Genomic DNA, 14,402 nt, shown 5'->3' on the forward strand with positions numbered 1-14,402 from the left:
ACCCACAAGCCACGCCCACCATCCAATCAGAGTGAGCATGCAAATTAACCCAAACCAAGATGGCTACAGCCACAGAAAGCAAGGTTTCCTAGGTAAAAGAGGAAGCCAAGCTTTCCGCCTGCCCTTGACAGGCCTAAGCCTCCACTCAGGCTACAAAGTTTCAATTACAGAAGGTAAACAAATTCAAACAAATGGCGGCAGAATGGAGCTTGAGAGAGTAGGCCAGGGTTGCCGCCAGCAACAGGAGAAGCAAAGCTTTCCACACACGCTGGCCGGGCCCACCCGCTTAAGGCAACAAAGTTTCAATTATAACCCCAACAGAAATGGCTGCTGGCCGAGGAGGGAGCCCCAGGCTTGGCTCCGCTCCAGGCTAATTCCAGATACCAGGGCCTCCGCTTGGGTTGCCAGGGGGCGTGGCTGGCCTGCAAACTACCATAGGCCCCTCGCCCAGGCCACCCCATGCACCAAGGGAACCCCCACCTGATCCGGGACGCCCTTCAGGGCAAACCAGCTGGCCCCCACCCCTGTACCAGGCCTCTATCCTATCTAATAAAAGAGTAATATACAGATTGATCATCACTGCAACACACAATATAGCTGCCCCCATGTGGTCAAAGATCCTGCCCCCATGTGGACACAAGATGGCCACCACAAGATGGCCAGCAGGAGAGGGCAGTTGGGAGGCACCCGGCCTGCAAGGGAGGGCAGTTGAGAAGGACCAGGCCTGCAAGGTAGGGCAGTTGGAGGTGATCAACCCTGCAGGAGAGGGCAGTTAGGGGTGACCAGGCCAGCAGAGGAGGGAAGTTGGGGGCAAACAGGCTGGCAGCGGAGTGGTTAGGGGGTGATCAGGCTGGCAGGCAGAAGCGGTTAGGGGCAATCAGGAAGGCAGGCAGGCAAGCAGTTGGGAGCCAGCAGTCCTGGATTGTGAGAGGGATGTCTGACTGCCCGTTTAGGCCTGATCCCGGTGGCCTTTTTGTGCAAGCCCAGTGGGATCGGGCTTAAACGGGCAATCGGACATCCCTTGAGGGGTCCCATATTGGAGAGGGTACAGGCTGGGCTGAGGGACAACCCCCCTCCGTGCATGAATTTCATGCACCGGGCCTCTAGAGTCTTAATAAACGCTTCCTGAGTTATGTGAGCTGTTCTGGCAAGTTATGGAATCCAAGGAGGGAGTCTGGAAACCCCTGATGTATAGCTGATTTGTCAGAAGTGTAGGTAGCCCCTGGGACTTGTGATTGGAGTCTGAAGTGGGGGCAGTCTTGTAGGGCTGGGCCCTTAACCTGTGGGGTCTGGTGCTAACTCCAGGCTGTAGGTGTCATAACTAGATTGAATTATTGGACACCCAGTTGGTGTCTAGAAAGTTGGGAAAGTGGTTGTTGGTGTGAAAAAGTTCACATATTTGGTGTCAGAAGTATTGTGAGAATAGAAACAGATTTTAGGACTGGGGAATTTTTATTTTCAACAGCTTTACTATTGCCGTGTAGTTTTTAAGAAACTGATCAAGGTATTCAATGAGAGAAATGAGACCAGGGACTGTGAAGGAGTGCGGAGGCCCTCAGATCTGGGAGTCAGTATTCAGGGGATGGATAGGGTTTGGACAGTGGAGGTGAAGGCCAGGGTGTTAGCATGACCACAGGCACAGAGGTGACAGGGTGCAAGGAGCAGGGTCATTTGGGTCCTTAAAGGTAGTACTTGAAGACTGACCCGACATAAACTTGATTCAATGAGGAGTAATAAACCTCTGATGAGAACGACTTTGGATAAGTCGTCTAACTTTGCTGTTTCATGTTTTTGCTTATAAAATGAAAATCTCATGTTCTCATACCTTGTAGGTAGCAATACTTAAAAAAATACTATCAGAAATTAAAATAATTTCTCTAAATAGGTCATAGCTTCAGTTGATGAGCCACCTGGAAGAAAGGTGATTGCAGGTGTGGGTGTCATAAAGTAACTGCGAGTGAGGGACTGTTCTCAGGCCGGGAGGGCAGTAGGAGTGGGTGCTTCTCAGAGGATGGGCCGAGGCTTCCTTATCTCCCCTTCATTTGGAAGGGCAAGCACTGAACTTCAAGGTAATCACACCATCAGTTTGACTTCTTGGTCAGCTTTTCGATTGCTCTCACCGAAGTAAAGAAGTGAACTAAAGCAACAAGAGAAAACACTCCAGTGCCTTTATAGTAGTCTTTTTCAGAATGAGTCCGAATTTCCCAGAAAGTGAAAACCATATTTTTGTGTGGTGCAATTTGGGGCTTTTATTCTTAATATCTTTGAACATTATTATAGTACTTTCAGAAACTGCAAACAGAACATGCTGGTCCTAGGTTGGCATTCAATGGACATAATATTGGATGACTGGTGTGGCTAATGGGGAGATGGCCCGGTGGGCCCCGGCCAGTTGTCTGTCTTGAAGACCCCACAGACCCAATACCCCAGCTTGGATGGTTGGAAGGCTCATGCCTCAGGCCCAGCGGTAGCACCCTGTCCAGTCCAGGGTGCTGAGTCTGCAGGGCCCTGTCTTGCCAAGTGGGAGTGTTTTGTACCTCCACCTGCTATAGCACCTGCACCTGTCACAAGCACCTGTGTACCTGCCTGGCTCACAGGCCTGGTCCATCTTGCTATCCCCCTCCCCCACGCCCGCACAGCTGACTGCCTCCCCCAGAGGCCTCCCAAAGCACCTGTCCCCCTCATTCCCAACCCCTTTGCACCTGCTCACTTACAGTCACCTTTCCCCTTCTCACACTCCCACCTGTTCTTTCTCATATTCCACCTCACCTGTAACCCATGCCCCTTTCCACTCACTTTCCACTCACTCCCCCTCCTCCAGCTTCTCCTCTTGCTCTCACACCTTTCTTGCAGGAGCACCTCAACCTCTACCTGCTCCCTCTCTTGCTCCTCCACCTGCTCCAATACCTTCCACTTCCATCTCCTCCCGTTTCCCCCTCCTTCTCTTTCACCCTCTCCCCATGCACACACACTCCACCCATCCTCCTCACCTGCTCCTTCACCTTTCCTCTCTTGCACACCCCGCCTCTGTACTTGTCCCCTCATTCTCGTCCCCCTGTCCTTGTACTCTCCTGGACTCTGCCATCTCTGGTAATAGCTGTGGGCAGAAGGCTGGCATTTCCAGGCCTGATTTAAGTCAGCCATTGCACGTATTCTGTCTCTGTGGATGGCTATGCCACAGGTGGGGCACCAGCCCAGAGTGCTCAGTGCCCTGGTCACTCGTGTGGTATGCTGTAGATGGGTGGGGACTGTGGTTTGGTGATGGCTTTCCTAGATCCCTCCCACATCGCCTCCCCTCTCCCTTTTAAATAGGAAATGAAAAGGCAAACTTAAAACATTGTTTAAACGCTCCCATTTAAAAAGTATGAAATAATTGGAAATAGGAAAATAATGTTCCCAATATGAAAAAACTAGATAGTAAAGTGTAGAGAAGATAACAGAAAAAACTAGATAGTAAAAGTGTAGAAAAATTAAATCACAATCCTCATAATTTTAGTACATGCCTTCCCCTACAGAAATAGTGCTGTCTCCTAATTTAGTGAGATCTTTCTTTTTGGCCCTCAGTCATCCTATATAATCCTATATAATAAAAGGCTAATATGCAAATTGTCCCCTCAACTGGCAGTTTGACCAGGAGGCAGGGCCAGCCAACCGCCTGCGGTCCCTCCGCCTGGACAGCTGCACCCCTGATCATCCCACCCATCGGGGGCAGGGCCGGCCAGCCCACCTCCCGGGTCCCCTCCCCTGGCCGACCTAGCCTGATTGGCCCCGCCCGGTGCACATATTCACCCGTGCGTGAATATGTGCACCGGGTCTCTAGTGTTTTTATAATTTCTTTCACATTGGTTTGGTACATGTATTGTGAAGTTCATTTCTGTTTCTTTTGTTGTTGTTAATCCTCACCCGAGGATATTTTTTCCATTGATTTTTTGGGAAAGTAGACGAGAGAGGAAAAGACAGAGAAAAATATCTATGTGAGAGAAACACATCGATTGGTTGCCTCCTGTACCCAGGCCGGGGAGGAGCCTGCAACCAACGTACATGTCCTTGACCAGAATCGAACTCGGGACCCTTTGGTCCGCAGGCTGACGTTCTATCCACTGAACCAGACCAGCTAGGGCTGTGAAGTTCATTTCTATCAAGTTTCTTTTTAGCATACTATCTAATAATAGACAAATATGCAAATTGACCATACCTCCGACACACCCACAAGCCACACCACAAGCCACGCCCACCATCCAATCAGAGCGACTATGCAAATTAACCCAAACCAAGATGGCTACAGCCACAGAGAGCAAGGTTTCCTAGGTAACAGAGGAAGCCAAGCTTTCCGCCTGCCCTGGCCAGGCCTAAGCCTCCACCCAAGCTACAAAGTTTCAATTACAGAAGGCAAACAAATTCAAACAAATGGCGGCAGATGGAGCTTGAGAGAGCAGGCCAGGGTTGCCCCCGGCAACGGGAAGCAAAGCTTTCCACACACCCTGGCTGGGCCCACCCACTTAAGGCAACAAAGTTTCAATTATAACCCCAACAGAAATGGCTGCCGGCCGAGGAGGGAGCCCCAGGCTTGGCTCCGCTCCCAGCTACAAAGTTTCAATTGTAGAAGGAAAATAATTCCAGATACCAGGGCCTCCGCTTGGGTTGCCAGGGGGCGTGGCCAGCCTGCAAACCACCACAGGCCCCTTGCTCAGGCCGCTCCACGCCCCAGGGGAACCCCCACCTGATCCAGGACGCCCTTCAGGGAAACCAGCTGGCCCCCACCCCTGTACCAGGCCTCTATCCTATCTAATAAAAGAGTAATCTGCAGATTGATCATCACTGCAACACACAATATTGCTGCCCCCATGTGGTCAAAGATCCTGCCCCCATGTGGACACAAGATGGCCACCACAAGATGGCCAGCAGGAGAGGGCAGTTGGGAGGCACCCGGCCTGCAAGGGAGGGCAGTTGAGAAGGACCAAGCCTGCAAGGTAGGGCAGTTGGAGGTGATCAATCCTGCAGGAGAGGGCAGTTAGGGGTGACCAGGCCGGCAGAGGAGGGAAGTTGGGGGCAAACAGGCTGGCAGCGGAGTGGTTAGGGGGTGATCAGGCTGGCAGGCAGAAGCGGTTAGGGGCAATCAGGAAGGCAGGCAGGCAAGCAGTTGGGAGCCAGCAGTCCTGGATTGTGAGAGGGATCCCATATTGGCGAGGGTACAGGCTGGGCTGAGGGACAACCCCCCTCCATGCACGAATTTCGTGCACCAGGCCTCTAGTTCTAAATAAAGATCCAATAGCAAATATATTATGAATGAAACTTTTCAACTGCAAACTGCAAAATTAACCCCAAAGTTGTATTTTTTTTAAAAAAATTTTTTTGCTTTGCCTTTTGCATGAATTCTTATATGTACATATTTTTCCCATATTGTTTTTAATCATAATGTTCTACTTTCCCCCAAAAGCTAATATAACTTGGCATGTTATGTCCTGCCTTAACACTCCGGGTTTGGCTGCGTGGTAGCTTCTCCCTGTACTTAGAAGCTGTGGTGAGGAGCCTGGATTCACTTTTTCTTCTTAGCTGGGGGGGGAGGGGTGTTGTTTTACTCCCCCCTGGCTTGCTTTGCCTTAGGCATTCTAAAGATAGGCTCATCCACAGTATCAACCTGAGTTGACGGGGTCATGGAAGTAGCTGGAAAGGAAGTGTTTGCAGTGGAGCTGTTGCTGTCAGTGGTTTCCAGCAGATTCATGGATGGCAGCAGCAGATGTTTGTTGAGTGGCCTGCTCTGTGCTGGGGACTGGCAGCTCACTGCCTCCGGCCTTCTGCTCGCCCAGGAGGCGGTGTCCCTGTGTCTGCACAGAGGGCTGAGATGAGGCGGGAAAGCCCTGCTCCCATCACTCCGGGCAGCAGCCCTCCTTGATGCTGGAGAGTCTGTGAACGGGTTTCCTCTTTGTTGCTCTTTTTCTTTCACGAATTTGTCCTTTTCATCAGAAAACTAGGAGATGCATTCATTTCTATGACAGAAAATACTGCCACATCTCCTTATGTTGAGTCTTTACATGTTGAAGTGGAAAAATGCAGAAGAACTAATTAATAATGTAGCAACTGTTTCTACTCTATCAGGCCAGGCATCTGTTGCTATTTGTGAAATTGCATGGGGAGGAGGGAAAGGGAGAAAGGAGAGTCTTCCTCCTGTCATTTGTATTTGTCTCTAGTAATTTGAAGACTCAAAGTGCATTTTATGTTCTGTATCTCAAGAGGTCTCTGGCATTTTTTTAAAATACATTTTTATTGAATTGATTTGAGAGAGGAAGAGAGAGAGATAGAAACATCAATGATGAGAGAGAATCATCAATCGGCTGCCTTCTGCACGCCCTGTACTGGGGATTGAGTTCACAACCTGGGTATATGCCCTTGACCAGAATTGAACCTGGGACCCTTCAGTCTGCACACTGACGCTCTATCCACTGAGCCAAACTGGCTAGGGCTGGCATTTTTCTTTCTATCTCTTTTGACTCATGTCTCCAAATTTGATGATGTTCAGTATTTCAGGTTAAGAGCTTTGGAATGTTTACTTAAATTGTAATGCTGTGCAGTAGAATCTTGAGAATATCTTTGAGTGGAACCTGTTTACAGATTCACTGTTGTCCTGCTGGGAGGAGGCAGCCGTGATTTCCTCCGGTGAAGGTTTGAGGACAGAGGTATCTTTTTTTTTAATATATTTTATTGATTTCCACAGAGAGGAAGGGAGAAGGATAGAGAGTCAGAAACATCGATGAGAGAGAAACATCGATCAGCTGCCTCCTGCACACTCCCCACTGGGGATGTGCCTGCAACCAAGGTACATGCCCTTGACTGGAATTGAACCCGGGATCCTTGAGTCCGCAGGCCGACGCTCTATCCACTGAGCCAAACCAATTAGGGCGAGGACAGAGGTATCTTAATTCCAGCTGTAAGATGCAGTCTCATAATTGTCATGTGCAGAAGGTAGATCACATAGGTAGCTTTCTTCCACACCATTGCTGCCTCTGAATGCTGAGTTGAGTTGAAGAACCTGGGAACCAAGGTATTTGGTGGTTAAGGGTAGTTTACAGTTTGTATAAAAGGCACCATGGGTATTGATACTTTATGCCTTTTGGGGGCCTAGTTGAATTCATAATTTCAACATCCAAACAATATAGAAACATTTGGAAGATCCCTCTCTCTCCTCTTCCCCCTTCCAGCTAACCCCGTTCTCTTCCCATTAGTCGCTGGTGGACACTAGTCTGTATGTATGAATCACTAGATAGTTTCCTTTGCATTAGGTGTTTATAAAGTACTAGCTTTCCCGTTGCAGGAAAAATCCTGCAATAGGATTTCCTGCTGCACTCTACCCCGCCTCCGTTCCTCCCTTGTCCCCCGCCTCGCCTTCTCCTCCAGCCCGCCCGCGTTTCGCTTCGCCCCCGGCCCCGCCTCTGCCCCGCCCTTGTCACCCGCCCCGCCTTCTCCTCCAGCCCGCCCGCGTTTCCCTTCACCCCCGGCCCCGCCTCCGCCCCGCCCTTGTCACCTGCCCCGCCTTCTCCTCCAACCCGCCCGCGTTTCCCTTCACCCCCGGCCCCGCCTCTGCCCCGCCCTTGTCACCCGCCCCGCCTTCTCCTCCAGCCCGCCCGCGTTTCCCTTCGCCCCCGGCCCCGCCTCCGCCCCGCCCTTCTCCTCCCCCCCGGCTTGCTTGCTTCTTCGAAGCTTTACTCCCTTCTGCAGCTCTTGGCTTCTTTGCACGCTGCCTTGATATGCAAATTAGCCACCATCTTTGTTGGGATAATTTGCATACTCGTCCTGATTGGTTGGTGGGCGTGGCTTGGCTGGTGGGCGTGACTTGGCTGGTGGGCGTGGCTTAGGTGTAGCGAAGGTGCGGTCAATTTGCATATTTGTCTATTATTAGATTAGATGTTTAGATTCTTTTAAAATGCAAATGGTTTAATATCATTGATTGTTCTGTGATTTGCTTTTTCACTTCGCATGTGGAGATAGTCTTTGAATGCAGAGATCTACCCCATTCACCTAACTGGTTGCTTGAACTCGGTGGTAGATGGTATCACTCCATGTCCAGTTGAGAGGCAGGCTCTGCCTAGGGGAGGGCTCCCAGTGGAGAGATCTCTTCCTTCAAACTGTTGTTTTTACAGCTTTCGTGAGTAAGAGTGAAACTCCTTAAGGATATAGCTCAATATTTAGAATTTTAAAGCTTTATCTTAAAGACTGTATTGGGTTCCCAAGGTCGGTTGTGTGGGCGTTTTGTTGTAATTTTCATCCTGCGGCAGTGTTCATCATCTTGCAGAGTAGGTACCCGTGAGTGGGACAGGGACCCTGACCTCCGTCTGGAGGCAGAGACAGAGCAGGTGGAGGCTTCGCGGTAGTACTGAGGAAGGGTCAGAGAGGGCACCTGAGGGGTGGCAAGGCCCACGCAGGCAGCAGAACAAAGCCAACCGACAGGGAGAGATGGGGGAAGGGCCTTTATGGAAAGGGGAGGAGCAAGACTAGGGTTTGAAGTTGGAGCATGGAGGCACACTCAGACATCAGGTGGGGTTTAGTGCTGGGAAGACCATGGGGCAGTGAGTCAGGGAGATGAGGCTCAAGGGTCAGCAGGAAGCATCACTAGGCTGTCCTGTGCAGGGTCCTGGGTCGAGGAGCCTGGGACAGTCCTGCTGGGCCTGGTGCCTGGGGGTGCTGAGGAGCAGAGAACGTCGGATACCGGGGTGATGCCAGGGCTTTGGAACACAGAGTCCCTGCTCCTAAGCATGCCCAGCCCATCTCCCAGGCATCAGCCTGAGCAGACTTTATGTCAGCGCCACCATGCTTCCCATTAGAGATGGACCGTCAGTTGTCAGTTGCTGGTTATTTCACAACCGGGAAGCACAAATAGGATATAAGAAGCCCCAAGCCAGTCAGTGGGTTAGGAAGGCTGGGTGGGGATGGTTGTGCTCAGAGCTGTGGTGTCAGCTTACTGCAGGTTATGGAGGCATGGAAACAGGTGAGGGGGGTTGGGGTGGGGAGAGTGTGCCCCGTGAGACCCACCATATATATTTCAGAACTTACATGTATGCACACACACACACACACACACACACACATTTTTTAACCTCATCCTTTTAAATTTTCTACCTTTGTTTTATAACAAACATAATACAGTGGTACATACATATGCACTGAGTGGCCAGATTATTATGACCACCTGATGTTTGTAGGCAAACTAGCCGTACACTGCATCATATGGGATATGGAAGCTGAAGGCCTGTTCGAACACCTTTGCTGTCTGCAGTTACCGAGATAAAATATCTCCAATTCGCACAGGAACACAAGGATCGGACAGTCGAGCACTGGAAAACAGTCATGTGGTCCGATGAATCACGTTTCCAGTTGCATCATGCAGATGGCAGAGTGAGAATTTAGTGGAAACAGCACGAAAGCATGCACCTCACATGCATGAGTACGACCCTTCAAACTGGTGGGGCAGTGTTATGGTGGAGGGCATGTTTTCCTGGCATGATTTGGGCCCTTTAATTCGTGTGGAACAATGTCTGAATAGCACAACATACCTAAGTATCGTTGCTGATCAAGTTCATCCTATCATGTGGATGGCGTATCCCCATGGAGATGGCTTCTCCCAACAAGACAATGCGCCATGCCACGGTGCTCGTATTGTGCAGGAGTGGTTTCAAGAACACGAGGGAGACTTTACCTTGCTTAGGTGGCCCCCACAATCACCAGATCTCAATCCAATTGAGCATTTGTGGGATGAAGTTAAAAGAGCCATCAGGCAGCCGGTTCCACAACTGTCAAATCTCACAGAACTGGACAGTGTTCTTCATCAGGCATGGTGTCAGATTCCTCGCATCACCTTTCAACACCTCGTGGAGTCAATGCCAAGAAGAATCGCCGCAGTATTGAAGGCAAAAGGTGGCCCAACAAAGTACTGATGGTCATAATAATCTGGCCACTCAGTGTATATGTGGAGTGCGTGTGCAAGATTTTTTGATAATTGGAGTGAGGAGTCAAAGTAGTTTGGATAACTTGGAAATCTTGATCACAGAGTCCCTGTGGTCAGAGAAAATGACAAGGACAGCAGCTTTCAGGGCACATCGTCTGATGAGAGAGAGAACTGCCCATGGAGATGGGCAGGAATGGGAGAGCAGTGGTGGAGGTGGTTGGGTCCTGTAGTGGCCAGAGCCTGGACGAGGGGCTGGCCCAGGAATGGGAGGACAGGAGCTGAAGGGACATGTAGAAGGAAGAAGCATAACGGACTGCCAGCTCCTGGGAAGGAGGGGTAGGGCAGTGCCCTGGGAAGGGGGCATCTAGAAGTGTGTGACTAGAGTGTCTGGAGGGGGCTTATTCTGACATTGTTGTAACTGTTGTCTTAACAAAACATGGCGTGTCTTAGGATTGGAGCGCGGGAGAACAAATGTGGGCTGTGTATGCAGAGGATCTCAGGTGGTAGGTGAATCCTGGAGTGCTTGTGGAAACCCAAATGGCTGGGCCCCACCCTGAGTTTGGTTCAGGAGCCCTGGCCGCGCCTGAGAACCGGCATCTCCAACAAGTTGCCAGCTGCTGCTGCTGCCACTGCTGCAGGGACATCCTCTGGGGCTCTGGTTGGAACAGCCATCTGTCCTGCCCACCTGCAGGGTCCCTGAGGAAGGGAGTTCTCTTCTCGGGTTTTTAAAACAGGGTGCTGGGTTGTCTTGAGATGGTAGTTGAGTAAACAGTTTAGGATTCCTCAGGCTTCGCTAACTACTGGTTTGGGGGATTTTAATAGGTCCCATATACTGACCTCCCTGGCTAGACAGCCAAATCCACGTCGTCACAGACCTTAAAACTGTACTTCAAACTTTCTTCCTGCGAATTGCAAACATGAAAGTAATACAAAAGTATGGGAAGCGTATGCCTCATGTCTCCCGGACTTTCTGTGCATGTGGTTTTAAATTTTAAGCACGTACAGTTTTAAAAAGCAAAAAAATTGATTATACTATGTGTATTCTTTTAAGTTTCCCTTGTCACTCAACGTTGACGTTCTTATGTGTAAAGACAAAAAGGACCAGCTGTCACTTACAAAGTCCACAGCTCCTTGCATTTTTAAGCACATTGTAGCACGAGGAGCATCTTGGGGCAGGCATTTTCCCGTGGGAATGTTGGTGTGATTGTATTAGGTAAGTCCTCGTTACTGGAGGCTGCTCAGCTATCCCTAATGGCCTTTATGTCTGGGACACTTTTCATCCTGTGTCACCACTTAGGACAAACACAGGGTTGGTTGGTCAGGGAGCTCAGGGCGTTGGCTGGGCTCCTTCAGGCTGGGGAGTGGGCCAGGATCCCCTTCAGGGACAGCTCCTCTTTAGTGGATCACGATGCCTGCCCTTCTAGCACCTCATTCTTGTAGTGGGAACTGGAGAGAGAGAGGTCCCTCCTCTTGCATTTCTCCCTTTCTTATTTGAAGAATTAAAAACAGGGTCCCTGCCCGGCTGGTGTGGCTCAGTGGTTGAGTGTTAATCCATGAACCAGGAGGTCACTGGTTCAGGGTACATGCCGCCAGGCTCGATCCCCAGTAGGGGATGTGCAGGAGGCAGCCGATCAGTGTTTCTCATCATTAATCCTTCTATCCCTCTCTCCTTCTCCCTTCCTTTCTGGGGGGAAAAATTACTTTCAAAACAAAACATACTTACCTGGCAGGGGAGATACATGATCAGAAGGTGGTTTTCCCAGGGCGAGGCTTGTCCTTTGCACTCCAGATGAGCTGACCCCTGCGATTTCCCCAAATGTGGGAAACTCGACTGTGTAATTTGTGGTAGTGGGGACTGCGTTTGTCTCCCCTGATAAAAGTCAAAACAAAACAAAGAAGCAGCCATGGCCTGTGTGGCTTAGTTGCTTAAGCACCATCCCTTGCACCAAGAGGTGGCTGGTTCAGTTCCTGGCCAGGGCACATGCCTGGGTTGCAGGCTCGATCTCCAGAAGGGGGGCGTGCAAGAGACAGCTGATTGATCTCTCACTAATGTTTTTCTCCCCTCTCTCCCTTCCCTCTCTTGCTCTCTCAAATCAATAAAAACCTATTTTCAAAAGAAAAGAATTAAATACAGAATAATATCTTCTAATTTGACCTTTCTGATCCATTTAAGCAACTTATAATGCTTTTCTTATTATAAGGATAATGCATATTATCTGATTTGAAAAACATTTCAGTTATACCTCCTAGAAGTTTATCCAGGTGACTCAGATATTTGCTCTGTTAGGATACTAGAGTTGGCAATGTTCGTCAGAGGTGAGCAAGGGTGCATCTTGAATGTCGTGTTCAAGGGGGGAGGCAGGCAGCCTGGTTGGTTGGGGAGGTAGGATTTCCAAACCAGGACCTTGACCCCTGCGTTTTACCCAGGCAGTGAGTATGTGCACAGCCGCGCCTTTGTGGAGGAGGGTTCATGTGCCCCCGGCAGGTGGGGAGGACTGGGGCCCCATGTCCTGGGCTGATTTGAGGGCTGCCGCGGGACCATCGCGGGAACATCTGAACATCAGATTAAAGGTGAGGGCATACCTGACTGTGTTTGGGTTTTGGTTAAGTCTTGCTGCTTAACTACTTCAAAACGGTAGTATACACCAGCAGGCATTTTTAAGTACATGGATCTCTGGGTAGGAAGCTGAAATGGAGAGGACTGCTTGTTTCTTGATATCTGGGACTTTGGTTGGGAAGTCTCAAAACAGGTGGGCCTGGAGGATCCTCTCCTGGTGGCTTCTTCATGGCAAGTGTGGCCCCTGAGTTCGGGCTCAGCGAGGACTGGCTGCGAGTGCCTGCGGGTGACCTGTCCAGCCTCGAGGTGGTCAGACTTCCACAGCAGCTCAGGGCTCCGAGAGCCAGTGTTCCCCCAAACGAGGTGGATGTGCCACTGTTTGGACGGCTTTGAAAAGTGCCACCATGGAGGGTCTGCCTTTGTGTAAGAGCGTGGTGACGGCACAGGATGCAGTGAGCACTTGGCAGACAGCGAGGCACAGCTTGGGGGAGGCCTTCTGTTCCCTGAGGGCTCGGAGAGTCTGGAGGAGCAGCCACAGCCACAGCAGGAGTGCAGGCCCCGGAGCGCTGCTGGAGCCCCCAGATGCCCTGTGTTTGTCCAGGGTTTCTGTTTTGAACACTTCTCTAAATGAAAGGAGAAGCAAGTAGGTTGGGATTGCTATTCACTCTTATGACATGGGGCACATCTTCAGCATTCAAATAAACTTTGTGCTCCCCACCCGAGGATTTCGTGAGGTTAATGTTACTCAGTTTGAGTCTAGTTTAGAGGACAGTTTGAAAAAACCAAGATGCCTTTTTTCTTTGGAGATGGATGATGGAACCCTGGGCAGGTCACACGGCCATGGAGTGAAGGCTCACATTTGAAGTGTTGGCATGGGCATGGGTGGCCACTAGTGTGACCCTGAGCAAGTCATGCTATTCCTCTTGGCTCCGGTCTCTGGCTGCGAAATGGAGGTATAATGACATGACCTTGTGATTAGAAACTGAGTGTGGCAGGCTCACGTGGTGAGACTGGCATTGCTACACTTCCCAGACATATGCCTGGCCGTGTCATGAGATTCCCCAGGGCTGTGGCCTCTGCCCAGCTGGATGCAGCGGTCAGTGCCATGTTTCAATGAACCTTCCCATGCCAGCCTCAGGGGCCCCTGCCCGCACCGCTGACTAGCGCCGGCTTTCCCAGGTCGGTGTCTGCTAGCCCTTCAGGCACCTTTGGCCTGCCTCCCGGTGGGTGCCTCAAACCTAGTCCATTATTTCTCCTCCAGCCGTCCTCCACCTCTGGTGTCGTGTGGGTTTTTTTTTTTTTTAAATTATCACCCAAGGATATGTTTTTATTGATTTGTAAGGGGGAGCGGGGAATGGAGAGAGAGAGAGAAAAAACAACAACACATTAATGTGAGAGAGAGAAACATCAATGAGTTGCCTCCTGTATGCGACCAGGGATTGAACCCACAACCCTTTTGGTTTATGGATGACACTTCAACCAACTGAGCCCCTGGCCAGGGCCATCTCCAGCATTCTGATCTCCTGACATCCAAGTCACTACCCCACCCTGACCTCTCACCCCCTATACACCACCCATCCCCAAGACCATTTAGGTCTGTCCTCTGCCTTCTTCACTTTAGCCCACCTTCTGCCTTGCCCGCCTGCCCTTCTTCCTGATGCCAGAACCCAGGCTGCCATTTATTACACTCTGATGCTTGCTAGTGCCCATTAACTGGATGTCTTAGAACGCAACTAAAGGTAAGACAATGGTGATCATATTTGATTCATTAATAGAATCCCCCCAGGTGCTAATTAGGAAAACCTTCTTGACCCAACGTGACCCTGCAGACTCCTCGTCCCCTCTGTCCCTTCAGCTTTGTCCTCCCCACACTTCTGTCCAAGTGCATTTCCTTCAGAGCCCAGCAGA

At 50.4% G+C, this 14,402-nt stretch overlaps 1 protein-coding gene and 1 non-coding gene across 5 annotated transcripts in view; both read left to right on the forward strand.

Moving 5' to 3' along the window:
* UXS1 (UDP-glucuronate decarboxylase 1) overlaps positions 1 to 14,402 on the forward strand; it is a 142,072-nt gene that overhangs the window by 11,380 nt on the left and 116,290 nt on the right. The gene's annotated exons all lie outside the window — the stretch shown is intronic.
* On the forward strand, positions 11,653 to 11,809 carry LOC114227044 (U1 spliceosomal RNA). Its single transcript, XR_003613131.2, has one exon. It is a non-coding gene; the product is annotated as a U1 spliceosomal RNA (small nuclear RNA).

This window comes from Eptesicus fuscus, chromosome 16 (genome assembly GCF_027574615.1).
Source record: "Eptesicus fuscus isolate TK198812 chromosome 16, DD_ASM_mEF_20220401, whole genome shotgun sequence".
In the NCBI taxonomy this organism is placed as follows: Eukaryota; Metazoa; Chordata; class Mammalia; order Chiroptera; family Vespertilionidae; genus Eptesicus; species Eptesicus fuscus.